Below are 16,281 nucleotides of genomic sequence, written 5' to 3' on the forward strand. Positions count from 1 at the left end.
ATTATTTGCTCCTGTCAATGAATACTGAATATTTCTTTTGGGTGTGTGTATATAAATATATATATATATATTTCTTTTTTTATTGCAATTGCGCTTTAGGTTCTGGGGTACATATGCAGAACATGCAGGATTGTTGCATAGGTTGCATATATATATATGCACATATATTGTTACATATATATATATTTCTTTTTTTTATTGCAATTGCACTTTAGGTTCTGGGGTACATTTGCAGAACATGCAGGATTGTTGCATAGGTACATACATGGCAATGTGGTTTGCTGCCTCCATTCCTCCATCACCTTTATCTGGCATTTATCCCCATGTTATCCCTCCCCAACCTCCCTACCCCAAGCTGTCCCTCCCCATGCCCCCTTAACAGACCCCAGTGTGTGATGCTCCCTTCCCTGTGTCCGTGTGTTCTCATTGTTCAACACCCGTCTATGAGTGAGAACATGTGGTGTTTGATTTTCTGTTCTTGTGTCAGTTTGCTGAGAATGATGGTTTCTAGATTCATCTGTGTCCCTACAAAGGACAGAAACTCATCGTTTTTTATGGCTGCATAATATTACATGGTGTATATGTGCCACATTTTCCTTGTCCGGTCTATCATTGATGGGCATTTGGTTGGTACCAGGTCTTTGCTATTGTAAACAGTGCCACAATGAATATACGTGTGCATGTGTCTTTATAACAGAATGACTTATAATCCTTTGGATATATATCCAGTAATAGGATTGCTGGGTCAAATGGAATTTCTATTTCTAGGTCCTTGAGGAATCACCACACTGTCTTCCACAATGGTTGAACTAATTTACACTCCCACCAACAGTGTAAAAGTGTTCCTAATTCTCCACATCCTCTCCAGCATCTGTTGTCTCCAGGTTTTTTAATGATCACCATTCTAACAGATGTGAGATGGTATCTCAATGTAGTTTTGATTTGCATTTCTCTAATGACCAGTAATGATGAGCATTTTTTCATATGTTTGTTGGCCTCATAACTGTCTTCTATTGTAATGTGTCTGTTCATATCCTTCACCCACTTTTGAATGGGTTTGTTTCTTGTAAAGCTGTTTTAGCTCTTTGTCAATTCTGGATATAAGTCCTTTGTCACATGGGTAGATTGCAAAAATATTTTCCCATTCTGTTGGTTGCTGGTTGACTCTAGTGATTGTTTCTTTTGCTGTGCAGAAGCTCTGGAATTTAATTAGATCCCATTTGTCTATTTTGACTTTTGTTGCCAATGCTTTTTTTGGTGTTTTAGTCATGAAGTCCTTCCCTATGCCTATGTCCTGAATGGTTTTGTCTAGGTTTTCTTCTAGGGTTTTTATGGTGTTAGGTCTTATGTTTAAGTCTTTAATCCATCTGGAGTTAATGTTAGTGTAAGGTGTCAGGAAGGTGTCAAGTTTCTGCCTTCTGCACATGGCTAGCCAGTTTTCCCAACACCAATTATTAAACAGGGAATCCTTTCCCCATTGCTTGTTTTTGTCAGCTTTGTCAAAGATCAGATGGTTGTAGATGTGTGGCATTGCCTCCGAGGCCTCTGTTCTGTTCCATTGGGCTGTATCTTTTTTTTGGTACCAGTACGATGCTGTTTTGATTACTGTAGCCTTGTAGTATAGTTTGAAATCAGGTAGCATAATGCCTCCAACTTTGTTCTTTTTGCTTAGAATTGACTTGGCTATGCGGGCTCTCTTTTGGTTCCCTATGAAGTTTAAGGCGGTTTTTTCCAGTTCTGTGAAGAGGGTCATAGGTAGCTTGATGGGGATAGCGTTGAATCTATAAATTACTTTGGGCAGTATGGCCATTTTCATGATATTGAATCTTCCTAACCATGACCATGGAATGTTTTTCCATCTGTTTGTGTCCTCTCTTATTTCCTTGAGTAGTTTGTAGTTCTCCTTGAAGAGGTCCTTTACATCCCTTGTTAGTTGTATTCCTAGGTATTTTATTCTCTTTGTAGCAATTATGAATGGCAGTTCGTTCTTGATTTGGCTCTCTTTAAGTCTGTTATTGGTGTATAGGAATGCTTGTGATTTCTGCACATTGATTTTGTATCCTGAGACTTTGCTGAAGTTGCTTATCAGTTTAAGGAGATTTTGGACTGCGATGATGGGGTCTTCTAAATACATAGTCATGTCATCTGCAAATAGAGACAATTTGACTTCCTCCTTTCCTAATTGAATATCCTTTATTTCAATTCTTGCCTGATTGCTCTGGCCAGAACTTCCAATGCTATATTGAATAGGAGTGGTGAGAGAGGGCATCCTTGTCTAGTGCCAGATTTCAAAGGGAATGCTTCCAGTTTTTGCCCACTCAGTATGATACTGGCTGTGGGTCTGTCGTAAATAGCTTTTATTATTTTGAGATATGTTCTGTAGATACCTAGTTTATTGAGAGTTTTTAGCATAAAAGGCTATTGAATTTTGTTGAAGGCCTTCTCTGCATCTATTGAGATAATCATGTGGTGTTTGTGAAGATGACTGAATATTTCAAGCCATGATGGGAGCCTGGCTATGCTGAGCTACTTATCCATCTCTGAATGTACTGTGAAACTTCAAGCCCTTTGCCTTTGTTTTTTCTTTGTCCTACCTGGAAATATCTTTTCTCTATTCCTCTACTGGTGGAAATCTTATTTATTTTTTGTGGCTCCATACTACAATTTCCAGTTTTGTGAAGTGTGCCTCACTCATTGCCTCTAACCATAATGAAATATTTGCAGTTATTTATTCCACAAGTTTCAGTGAGAGGTACTTGGGCAATCTAAAAGAAATATTATGACCAAATAATGATAATAATAATCATTATTATCACTATATATAATATATTTATATATAAAATATACTTTAGTCAAAACACAGAAGTTGGCTGGGTGCAGTGGCTCACACCTGTAATCCCAGCACTTTGGGAGGCCGAGGCAGACGGATCATGAGGTCAGGAGTTTAAGACCAGCCTGGCCAACATAGTGAAATCTCATCTTTACTAAGAATACAAAAAATTAGCCAGGTGTGGTAGTAGGGGCCTGTAGTCCAAGCTACTTGGGAGGCTGGGGCAGGATGATTGAACCCCAGAGGCGGAGGGTGTAGTGAGCTGAGATTGCACCACCGCCCTCCAGCCTGGGTGAAAGAGTGAGATTCCATCTCAAAAACAAACAAACAAACAAACCAAAACAAAACAAAAGGCACTAAACTAAAGAGGGAAATGAGAAGATTTATGAACTAGAATTCCTTTCTCTATTTTTAAGATAAAGCTGCGCTTCTACTATAAAGTTAGTCAATATATAACAGTTTAGTGTTATCCTGCATCCCTATTGTAAAATGCAACAAGGAGAGAAATCAAAATATAATATCACTTTGTCCTGGGATATAAAAATTTCTTTCAATGCAGAATATCTTACAACACCAAAATTATGTCAAGGATTAGCAAATGTTCTAGTTCAGTTGTTCCCACACGGGACTGATAACTCAGAAGCATAAGATTCTATATTTGAAGAATATAGATTTCCTAAGTCACATACTCAGCCTATGAACAACGTTTTTAGGGTGTAGGGCTCAAGAATCCATACTTTATAAAAGCTCCGCTAGGTGAGCTGGCAAACCGCTAGGGTGAATATCTTAACTGACGATTTTCATAATAAATGTCTGAGGTGCGGACATTAGTACACATTCCTTACAACTATAAATGAATATACACATTCAGGCACACAATATTTGGATTCCATTTATGTTGTTAATTTCAGGGAAGACACAGACTGTTGGTTCATTCACTTTGCTATTTTGGCACTGTAATTACGGGGGAAGGGCTGCTAAAACTTTCAAGTCTGACAAATTTCTGAAGAATAAAAAATGGACTTATCTTAAGATAAATGTTTCATGTTTGTCTTCAGTCTAAACAAGAAAACAAACAAACAAAAAACTAGAAAACATTTGGGGGCAAAACTTAGTTATAATTCAATTTAACTGATTAGTCTAATCATGCATAAAACCTGCTTTTCTTATGTTAAAAGACAGTGTTAAAGTAGGAGTTTTTCATTTTGTTTTGTTTTACATGTCAATAGCAAAAGAGCTTAATTTTTAATATTTATGCTACATAATGACCTTAATTTCTTAAGGCAAACAGGAAAAAACATGTGCATGTCCAAAGAAATAAAAATTTACCATCATAGTGTTTTTAAAAAGTAGAAACCCTGCAGATGTAATTTACAGCTCATCTTGGGCTAACAATTCACACTATAAAATAAAGGAAATTCTAATCTAGTGGACTCCATTAACTGGATGTTTTCTGACAATCCTCTAAGCACTACTCTATGGTTAATCAATAAATACAGGGTGATTAGTCTCCTGTTAATAATGGTCTAGCACACATGCCCTAGTTGGAACCAAAGACATCAGGAATACAGATGAATGAGTTGACTCAAATTCCAATAAATAAATAGTATGAGAAATGAATCCGACTTTCAGACAACACAGTAAGTTCCACACAGCTTGTACAAAGTATAGCTGGTACACAGGAAGGACACTAATGTGCATTTAAGAGAACAATTTGAAATTCCATTGCAAACATTCATTTTCATGAGTTTCCTTTCTGTGCTTTATCTTTGTTTGCCTTTGAGGCGTAAGCTTAGGAAGAAAAAAAAACAAAACAAATAATACAAACCTACTGGCTTACTGGGTCAGACCAAGCTTCCTGGGTCACACACCATGCCTGGAATGTGTCAATTTGCCTTTTAGGTTAAAATAGATATGACAGTGCACTGGGAAATTAATTTTAAAATCATAGCTATGCTAGGCAAGAGAAAGATAATACTCCATCACTAAAATTATTTGGCTTACTATGTAAAAATACAGCTCTCACCATGCGTGAATGTGGTTTTGGAGTAGAGTTGCAATTCTCACTTTCAGCTGTGGCAACTGAGAGAATCTGGATAATTTTCCATATTTGCACTGCAAATTTGTGGCACAGATAACATTGGAAAAGAGGACTTATTTTGGCTATTTGCATTTTCCAAAAATGGTCACATTAATATTTCTGATTCTACAAGCTTTTGCAAAACTTGTTACTTGCTCATCAAGAAGTAGAATCTGTTTCTTCTCTCCTCAAATCTCGGTGATGCACTGTGACTACCTTTACTGAGAGACTGTAAAGGAAATGATGCAGCCTGACTTCCAAGAAGAGATCATAAAAGTTGATGCTAACCCAAGCATGGTGGCACGTACTTGTTGTCCCAGTTCCTGGGGAGGCTAAGGCAGAAGGATCACTTGAGCTCAGGAATTTGAGGCTGGCCTGAGCAATACAGTGAGTAATTGTCCCTAAAGAAATAAGTAGGCAGGGTGGATTGCCTGAGCTCAGGAGTTTGATATCAGCCTGAGCAACGTGGTAAAACCCTGTCTCTACTAAAACACAAAATATTAGCCTGGTGTGGTGGCGAGTACCTGTAGTCTCAGCTACTCTGGAGGCCGAGGCAGGAGAATTGTTTGCACCCGGGCAGTGGAGGTTGCAGTAAGCCGAGATTGCGCCACTGCACTCCAACCTTGGTGACAGAGCGAGACTCTGTCTCCAAAAATAAAAATAAATAAAAGAAGTAAAAGTAAAATATAAAGTTGATACAGCTTCCACTGGGCTCTCTTGGGACAGCTGCATTTGGACCTTAGCCACCATATTATGATTCAGACAAACAGCCACATGGAAGGGCCACGTGTAGATGTTCTAGAGCCACAACCACATGCCCACACCAACCACCAGACACATGAACAAGTGGCTCTGAAGATGTTTTCACCCTTTAGCTTTCTGGTCATTTCATCTTCATCTGCTGTCAAATAGAGCAGAGACAAAATGTCCCCACTGTGCCCCTAGGCAAACTGCAAACCTGTGAGCAAAAGAAATATTATTGTTTCAAATTACTGTATTGGGTGGCTTGTTACATAGCAACCGAGATACATATCAAGCGTCTGGATTCTGTTTTATCTTCTGTCAGCAATTTAAGTCACTCTTTACCAGGAAACAATTCAACAATCATTTCACAGTGATTCTATCTGCAATCATTCACACATGGCAGTGCCTGTCTCTCAGAACTGCCTTGTATCCACTATGCATTTGGTCACTCCTGGACCAGCATCATGTGAGAGCTATGTTTATTCAACTTGTGCAATGTGAATTCATTTGCAAAAAAATTATACAAGGAATGCATACTCACAAAAATTCAAATTTTATAAATGTTTAGCTAAAAAAAAGCCCTGTTTATTGCCTAACTCCCCTTCAATTCTACATCTTTCAGAGGCAATTTCCTCAAATTTAGTATGCATCCTTTCCAAGCCTTCTCTACACACACACACGCACACGCACACACACACACACACACACACGAAAGACACATCCTCAAGAATGTATCTTAGACATTTTCCCCTAAATATCATGAGTTTCTTTTTGATACATTGATAAAGCAACCCTATTGATAATGAAAATTAAGTAATTGTAACCCAGATATCAAGACAAGAAGAAGAAGATGCTAATGACAATTGCCATTTTCTGAGTTCTTACTACAGGCTAGGTACTATGCTAAACAGTTTGCATGCACTACTCTAGTTAATACACTGCCTATTCAGTGAATACAAATCTTTAAAGAAAAATAGCTCAGAAAATAAATTCAGTATTCCCCAAATCTTATTGAGTTGCCAAGATGCATTACTATGTCTTATACAAATGAAAAAGAATCCCAGAAAAGAAAGTTTAAGCCATCTGATATGTGCTGAAAAGATGTCTGCTGCCCGGGGAGCAGGGTTAAAGACACAGGATTCTTTAATTTTCTTTCAGATGAAAATTACTCCAAAATATAGACTCTAGGCCAGACCTCTACTCTGAGTTCTAGCACTATATATCTAACATGTTTGACACATCCACTTAGATGCCTCAAAGATTATTCAAACTCATATGCCCAAAACTTCGGATTTTCCCCTGCATGTGCACATATGCATACACACACAATGGTGTTCCCAAACTTCCTGGCATCACTACCCAGCCAGCTGTGCAAGCTCAGAAAGACTTGGCAACATATTATTGGACACTAACCCTTATTAACTCATCTTAATTTAGAGTCATAAATATCTCTGAAATCTTTCCCCTTCTCTCCATTTTTATTGCCAGACCCTAGGCCAGTTCACAAGCATCTCTTACATAGACTGCTGTAACCGACTACTCATCGCCTCCCAGCTCTCCATCGAGGTCAATTCCAATCTTTCCTCTGTGCTGTAGCTAGAGCGATATTTTCAAAACGCAATTTCATCATTTTAATTCCAGGCTTAAAACTCTTCAATAGATAACCTCTGCTTTGAGGATAAAAATCCACATTTTTCTCAAAGCTTATAAGTCAAGTATGGTTCATGCCTACCACTTCCAACTCAGCACATGCCCCTTTTCCTCTCACGGTTTAGTCACAAAGCCTTCTTTTGTTTTCTTCAAATACACCAAGTTTTTTTCCCACCACAGAGCCTTTGCATGAGCTGTAACTTCTATATGAAATGCTCCTCCTTTCCTCAAGTAATCTTTTGCATCTTCAGCTCTCAGCTTAACTATCAGTTTCCCAGTGAATACTTCCAATAATTTCACAAAATAGTTTATATTCATTTATTGCAGGCTATCAATGCCACATTCCCCTTTTTGACAGCCTGTCATAGTTTGAAGTTGCACTTTTATTAAAGTAATATTTTAAATGTATGTCTTCCCAATTTTACTGTAAGCTTTTGGACAGCAAGGACCCGAAGTGTGCTGAAGCCAGCTCATGCTGGCTCACATTGCTTAATGTATCCATATCTTCCTACGTTGTAGAACATTGGTAGCTTGAAATTGGCTGTAGTGGGGGCATTTACATCACAGAAATGAACAAATACTAAAAATCAGAGTTTTTGTTTTTGTAAAGCCAGTTGTTAAACATTTACCAGCAAGAACCATGCTTGCCTTTGCTTATTAACATATCTCTAAAATCTAGGATGGTGCCCAGTACATAAAAAACTCTAAATAAGTATCTGTTAAATAAATGAATGAATGCTCTAATCATAAGTTCAGCCAGCATTCCAGTGGATGCCCTCTTGCAATGAATGTGACCTCTTAGTTTTATGAATGAGAATACTTCCAAAATGCAACTCCTATTTCTTGTTTGTTTTCAGACGTTTCTTTATCTGGATAACTACTCTCTGTCTGAGTTTCCAGAGCCAATGACATAGCTGAAACATGTAATTCACTGACAGCACAATTCCTCAATAGTCAACTGATAATGCTATAATACATTTAAACCTTATAACCACAATCATCCTTTCTCCCTCACCCCTCCGTTTTTCCAGGATTCCTGGAATAACTGAGTCAATAAATGGAATAACTGAGTCAAGAAAATAAAAGAATATATTTGGAAGCATAAATGTACTGTGAGTATATGTGTGTATGCATGTGCACATGAGCACACATGGGCATATGTCAATCTTTTTGGAAGAATCTCCATATATAAGGAATAATATCTTTAAACAGAAATGGTGAGAGGATTGTTGGGAGATAGAGGACAAAGTATGTAAAATGAAACATGAAAAGATAGCAATCCACACTTTGTCATCTATAAAGGAAGAAAATCATACCTCCAATTTGGTTGCCTCCAAAATTAACCAACTACCCAGGCAAATAATAAGCAACTCATGCACTTAGGCCTATAAGAGCCAAGCAGTGTGACAATGATTGGGTAGGGGACCAAGACCATCCTAAAGAGTAAAACTATGAACATTGTTTAACCCTTAGAATCTGCTTCAGGTTTCAGGTCACTGAAAATAATCATGATATATAGAATTACAGATGTCTACATGGCTCTTCCCCAAATTCCACCTCTGCTTAAAATATAGATGTTTTCCAAAGCTGACTTATCTTTTCAATTAACATTTTGTGGGCTCCAAGAAATTCTACTGGGTACAGCTGGATACGAAGGAGATGAAGCCTGGCAGTATTGGTACTGGTTGATTCTCCAATCATTCTTTAGGGCTGCTGACTTCCAATGCTGGGCTAACAAATGGGTATTTGGTTGAATTCTTTCTTTTCCTTTTTTTTTTTTTTTTGAAATCCCAGGAAATGTTAGAAATCTCTTTTCTCTTTCTGTGAAAAAACTCATTAGTGTATCATAAATAATTATGTGGCTTTTGCAAGAAATATACATCACTGCTGGAAAATAGACACTCCATGATTCCTTGCTTCTCAGATGTATCAGTAATTTCTGCCACAGATAATGCAGCTTTCATTCTGGTGGCATTTCCAAAAGCAAAGGCACTGGAAAAATGCAAAGAAGTCAAGAGATGCCTTGTATTCTTCCTGTAGAATTCAAAGAATGAAACTAAGAAAATTTCTAGCATTTCAAATCTTTTTCAGGTCAGCAAAATAAATTATCAAGACATCTTAAATAAAAGAGTAGAAAAATCAAAGCATAGCACATTACGAAGTCCAAGAGTGAGTCAATGTTAGAGAAACCTATTAGCATAATTTACTAAATTATAAGGCAAAAGAGAAAAACACCTTTCTCTTCCCACCCCTCTTCCCTTTCTGAACAACTCAGCCAAAAGCCATTAGCTAGCTCCAAGAAGGAGTTGGTGGGGAAAAGGGGCATGTTGGAACATGAGTGGAATCAGAAGGGCATGTGCAGGGTAGATGACACTGGTGGTGGATAGAAAATTGGTTTTGTATAAGGCTTTGATCACATAAGTACCTATCTTTTAGATAATGGAAATTGGATAATGGATAATAGAAGTTGGGTTTCTTACTCTCAGAGAAGAGTTACAAATATGGGAACAGAGAAAACTAATATAAACACATAGAACTGTATTAGAGTAAAAGTATCAATGTTAATGCATTCTTATATATATCCATTAAAGATAATGGATAGGTGGTTACATATATAACATAGAAAATCACCTACACGTAAGTGTGTGTGTGTGTGTTCACATAAACATACATCTATTCCTTAGCTCAGTGCAGTAGGAGGGGCCTGGAAGCAATGACATCCAAAGAACAGTGAGCAAACCTTAGACATTAAATTGCGGTTTCTAAATATCATCTCCATTGAAAAGACTGGGGCTCTTTGGAAAAAAATAGCTGATTCTAGGGCTGGAGTAGGTAGAGTACAAGATAAACCTGGAAGAGCATCTTCTTTTACCAGAAAATAAGGAAATGCTCAAAGAATGAAGGGGACATACCACAAGGACACAGAAACCAGTTTGAAGTTGCTCCCACTGGGCAAATCTCGGATAATTTGAACACTGGAACAGATAATTCCAATAATGGATCATAACATGGCAAATTATGTCAGTATGAGTTCATACCTACATAAATAAACAAAGGTTTGAAGAAAAGTGGGACATTTATATAATCTCAAAGTAACTTTCCACAAAACAAAATTATTTCAAAAGGGAAAAAATAACTTTATGGGAGAAAAACCTGACAGATAACATCTTAATCAAGCAAGCAAATTGAACATCACCAGTAATGGGATAAATCGAAATTATATACCACTTGATAAGATAAAATGAGAAGAACACTGTGTCCATCCAGTGATATTTGGGCCAAAATGCATAACTTGAATCTAATAACCAGGAATCATTAGACAAACTGACATTGAAGAATCATTTATAAAAGAATGAGCATGTAATTTTCAAAAGTGTCAGGGTCGATAAAGTTAAGAAAAGGGTGAACAGTTGCTTCATATTGAAGGAGACAGACATGACAACTAAATGCAGTATACAATTCTTAGTTTTGAATAACAGATTTATTGAAATAAAATTTACATCTCAGAAAATTCACCCTTTCAAAGTATACAATTTAAAATTTATTGGTATATTCACAGAGATGTGCAGGAATCCATGCCATCTAATTCTAAAATATTTTCATCACTCCAGAAAGAATCCCCAAACTCAATGGCAGTCACCCTCTATTTCCTCTCCCAACAGCTGCTAATCTCTAGGCAACACTAATCTGCTTCTAATCTGTATGAAATCTTAGAACATACTGTCAAGTTGTTCAGGAAAAAAACAAGTTTTTTTGGGTATTGTACTTACAGCTTTCCTCTAAGTTTAAAATTGTTGAGAGATAGAAGGAGACAGAGAAATACCACTTTCACATAAGCAGATGATGAAAGATTTTTTATAAAATTCAGCTTCTACTGTTGATTTTTGTAAACTGTAAAAATACAGAATAAATGGACATTTCTTTAACAAATATATATTTGGTTTGATATCTATCTTAAATCAAAAAGCCAGCATCATTCATGCTTAATAATAAAACCCTAAGATATTCCTATTAAACTCAGGAACAAATCAAGATGCCCATTATAACCATTACTATTTAGCATTGTTCTGGAATTGCTAACTAACGCAACAAGACAAGAAACAAACATGGGATTCAAATATTAGATTTAAAAACTATTCACATGAATGTGAATGTTTGGCAAGCTCACCAATTAGGTAATACATAATAGGATAATAGGTTGGTGCAAAAGTAATTGCGATTTTACCATTATGGCAGAAACCGCAATTAGTTTTGCATTTTTCCCATTATGGCAGAAAATGCAAGTACTTTTGTACCAATTTATTACACAAAAATATATAACTTTTCTAAAATCAAGAATACTCTAATACTGGAATCTCAAAATCAAAGCAACTGAACTCATGGAGATAGAGAATAGAAGGATGGTTACCACGGATAGGAAGCAGTGGTCAAGGTGGAACCAGGGAAAGGTGGGCATGGCTATGGGTACAACAAAACGTAGTTAGAAAAAGTGAACCAAATCTAGTATGCGATAGCACAACAGGGGGACTGTAGTCAATAATAATGTAATTGTACATTTTAAAATAACTTAGAGTATAACTGGATTTTTTGTAACAAAAAGGATAAATGCTTGAGGGGATGGATACCCAATCTTCCATGATGTGATAATAACACATTGCATGCCTTACCAAAATATTTCATGTACCTCATAACTATATACACCTACTATACACTCACAAAAATTAAAAATAAAATGACGTTTAAAAAAGAATAATCTGATAGGAGACACAATCCAGAACACATTTCAGTTACATGAAATACAAAACTAAAAAGCAATGGGAAAATTATTTGGGATTAATAGCATTTGCACTTAAATAACTAACATAAATCATTAAGAAAAATAAAAATGTTCTAATAGAAAAGTTTATTCCCTCAAAGAAGAAATTTAAATGGCACTAGACAGATTTTAAAATGTTCAACCTTACTAGTTATTAAACTGCAAATGAAACCATGGATCTCCATTTGTTTTTGTTCATCAGAGTGTCAAAGGCGTTTTTAATGAATGTGGGTGCAGAGAAATTGGTACTGTTAAATTACTGTTAGTGATAATGCATTCTATTATTAAAACTTTCCTAAAGGACAATATGACAGATTATACTAATAAGCTCAAAAACCTTAACTATCCCTCTTCTAACACAGTAATTTCACTTACAGGAATCTACCATTTTCAAAAATGTATATAAAATTTAGGTACCTGGGTGTTTACAAATGCATTGATTTATGACAAAAAAAAAAATCAGAGACAACATGAATGTCCAATAGTAGGAAACTGGCTGAATAAATTGCAAAAAATTTCAATGTGATTAAATATCATCTAGCTAATAAAAATGATGTTGTTTGAAACATGTTCACAAAAGATTGTTCTAAGCCCTTGTAAAATGTAATCAATAATCAATGCAATCAGTCATCTCTATGCATAGGAAAAGTTGGGCCAGGCGCGGTGGCTTATGCCTGTAATCCCAGCACTTTGGGAGGCTGAGGCGGGCAGATCACGAGGTAAAGCGATCGAGATCAACCCGGTCAACATGGTGAAACCCTGTCTCTGCTAAAGATACAAAAAATTAGCTGGGCTCCTGTAGTCCCAGCTATCGGGAGGTTGAGGTAGGAGAATTGCTTGAACCCGGGAGGCAGAGGTTGCAGTGAGCTGAGATTGTACCATTGCACTCCAGCCTGGGCAACAAGAGCGAAACTCCACCTCAAAAAAAATTGATTTTTATATTTCAACATATTAAGAATGGTAATTTTGCTTGTTTATAATTTCCAAATTTCTAACTATTTCATAATAAAGAAAAACACAGCTTCTTTCAAAAAAAATCATCTCCACAAGTGCTAGATGGGTCTATGGCAACCAGTGAGGAAAACACTGGGCTTTTTCTTATCAACCAAGTTCATTCTGAATCTGAGGTCTAATGTGGCTACCAAACAACCAAGATGCTTAAGGATTCTCTGGCAGAAGTAGGGAATCAACAGCTAGGTAAGCAACAGGCCCATTTTATTCTTTCATGTTTTGAGGAAGCTTGGAACATTGTGCTCACTTAGAAGAGGGGCACTTAAGGGACATGATTCCTGGGAAATTCAGGGAGTTCTGCGATCAACAGCTAAGTTGATGAGTAGATTTAATCCACTGAAAAGAAGGGTTAAGGGGAATATAAACATTTTCTTCAGATTTCCAAATGACCATCAAGAGAAAGCGATACTAGCTTTATTCTTAGCAGTTCTAAAAACAGAAGAAGAGCCAATGCACAGAAATTGCCTAGAGAGCATCCAGGGACAAGAAAAACTGTTCCAACAATAAGACTCACTCCACAGAGGAGGAGGAGGTGAGGCACAACAGAGGGCTTCCAGCAGAGACTTCTAAGGACTCATTAGGGCTGCTGCAATGTAGATTTCAGGCTTGGTAAGAGATTATAGTAGACACGTGGTCTCTATGACCTGGCAACTCAAAGTGCAGTCCATGACTGGCAGCACTGACATCACCGGGAAACTTGATGAAAATACAGATTGTTGTCCCATCCCTACATCTAATTCATCAGAATCTACATTTCTAAAGATCTTCACATGACTTCTATGCACATTAAAGAGTGAAAAGCAGGTGTGGATGAGGTCTTCTAACTGTAGCCTCTCCATCCACTTGGGTTCTTGGGTTCTCCTGTTGCTACTCCTCTTTGACCTAATCCTGCATGACCTACTAAATCCCCACTGAATACATATTCATTAAAGGTAGAAGACCTGTGGGTGGTTTGGGATAGAATGGGTATAATGAGCTTCCAAACTAATGTAATCTGATGAATGACTACTTTCCTTAGTGAGAATTTGAGAGGAGAGGGATTCCACTGAAATCTATTGACAGGTCAATGGATGTGACTGCAGCCATGTACACTCTCCTTGGGCCCAGTGATTCAGACTGTGAAGGGCTCTCACTTGCTATATGATTCTCATTCATCATTCTTATTCATCTCCTGGCAGCAACTGTAGGCTACCCACTGACTCTTTAGGGTTATCTGCAGAAGAGAAATGACATTTTATCTGCCAAGCAGCACGTGTGCATTCATCAGTTCTAACCTCTAAGAGAGTCTAACCTCTAAGAAAGTCTATCCTCGTGGATGTAAACCTCATAGATATAAGCTGAATAGTCCAAAACGTCAAAGAAATGAATAGCAGAAAAATAACAAGACCTCATATATAAGTCAAGGACCAGAGCATTTGATGGCAACTGAATGTTAAAGAATTGCAAGACCAGGCTTCACTTCTCTTGCAGCTTCATTTTCTGCCAGTCCCTAACTCATAATGCTTTATGAATAACCAAATGCTTCCAGTGCCTAGAAATACCATGCCTTCCATTCCTTTCCTGCTACCTTCATCTGGAGGGCCCTTTAGACCTGGCTGTGCCTGGACAACTTCTATTCATCCTTTAACAATCAGCACAGGCTTCACTTGCTCCCCTGGGCAGGAGGACAGTCTGCATGACATGCCACTCCTCTGAGCTCCCCATGTACCCTGTTTTAACCTCCACTGTGTCACATGAGACCAGCTCTGTCCAATAGAAATATAACAGGAGCCACAGGATGCAGTTGGGGAGGCTGAGGCGGGCAGATCATTTGAGGTCAGGATTTCAAGACCAACCTGACCAACACGGTGAAACCCCATCTCTACCAAAAAAAAAAAAAAACCATTACCCAGGCATGGTGGTAGATGCCTGTAGTCCCAGCTACTCAGGAGGCTGAGGCAGCAGAATCACTTAAACACAGGGGGTGGAGGATGCAGTGAGCCACGATCCGGCCACAGCACATCATCTTGAGTGACAGTGAAACTCCATTTCAAAAAGAAAAAAAAAAAGAAAAGAAAAGAAAAAAGAAAAAGAAAGAAAGAAAAGAAAAAGAAATATAGCAGGAGCCCCATAAATGTAAAATATCTAGTAGCCACATTTAAAAACAATCAAAAGAAACAGGTGAAATTAATTTTAATTATATATTTTAACTTGATATCTAACTGATCATTTGACAGGTAATCAACGCCATGTTCAAATGATTAGATACTTTATTTTATCATACTAACTTGTTAAAATCTAATGTGTGTTTTACACAAAGAGCACATCTCAATTCAGACTAACCACATTCTCAGTGCTCAGTAGCCACATGTGGCTGCTGGTGACTATGTTGGACAGTAGAACCTTATACTGGAATAATTGACTTCTGAGTTTGCCTTTCCTTCTGGAAAATATGCTGCATAAGGACTAGTCAATGTTATATGTGTGATATCATCGGTGTATCTTCAGTGCCTTACATATACGGAGTGCTCATGAAATGCTTGCTGAACTGAACTGACCGGAATATAGTTAGAGAGAAGAGAGGATTTTAGCAGCTGTTCAAATCAAGTGCCGCTTATGCATCCTTACAATAATTATGATGACAGAAATGATAGCTAATACTTTTTCTTGAATGATGTTCTATAGTTTTAAAATATATTATCTCGTTTAGCCCTCACAATGACCCTATATGCCACATACCATTGTCATATCCATTTTATGAAAGAAGAAATTTCCTCCAAATCATACTGCTACTAAAGTGGAAGAGCCAGAATTTATTGAAATAAAGAAAAACAAAGTAAATAACATTAATTACATGCACACTCACCCACCACAATAAACAAAAAGTTGAAAATAAGCTATCTTCACATAAATTTAAAAGCCCCGGCCAGGCGTGGTGGCTCAGGCCTATAATCACAGCACTTTGGGAGGCCAAGGTGGGTGGATCACGAGGTCAGGAGTTCGAAACCAGCCTGGCCAACATGGTGAAACCCTGTCTCTACTAAAGATACAAAAAGTTAGCTGGGCACCTGTAATCGCAGCTGCTTGGGAAGCTGAGGCAGGAGAACTGCTTGAACCCGGGAGGGGGAGGTTGCAGTGAGCTGAGATCACGCCACTGCACTCCAACCTGGG

Source organism: Cebus imitator, unplaced genomic scaffold (genome assembly GCF_001604975.1).
Source record: "Cebus imitator isolate Cc_AM_T3 unplaced genomic scaffold, Cebus_imitator-1.0 Scaffold227, whole genome shotgun sequence".
In the NCBI taxonomy this organism is placed as follows: domain Eukaryota; kingdom Metazoa; phylum Chordata; class Mammalia; order Primates; family Cebidae; genus Cebus; species Cebus imitator.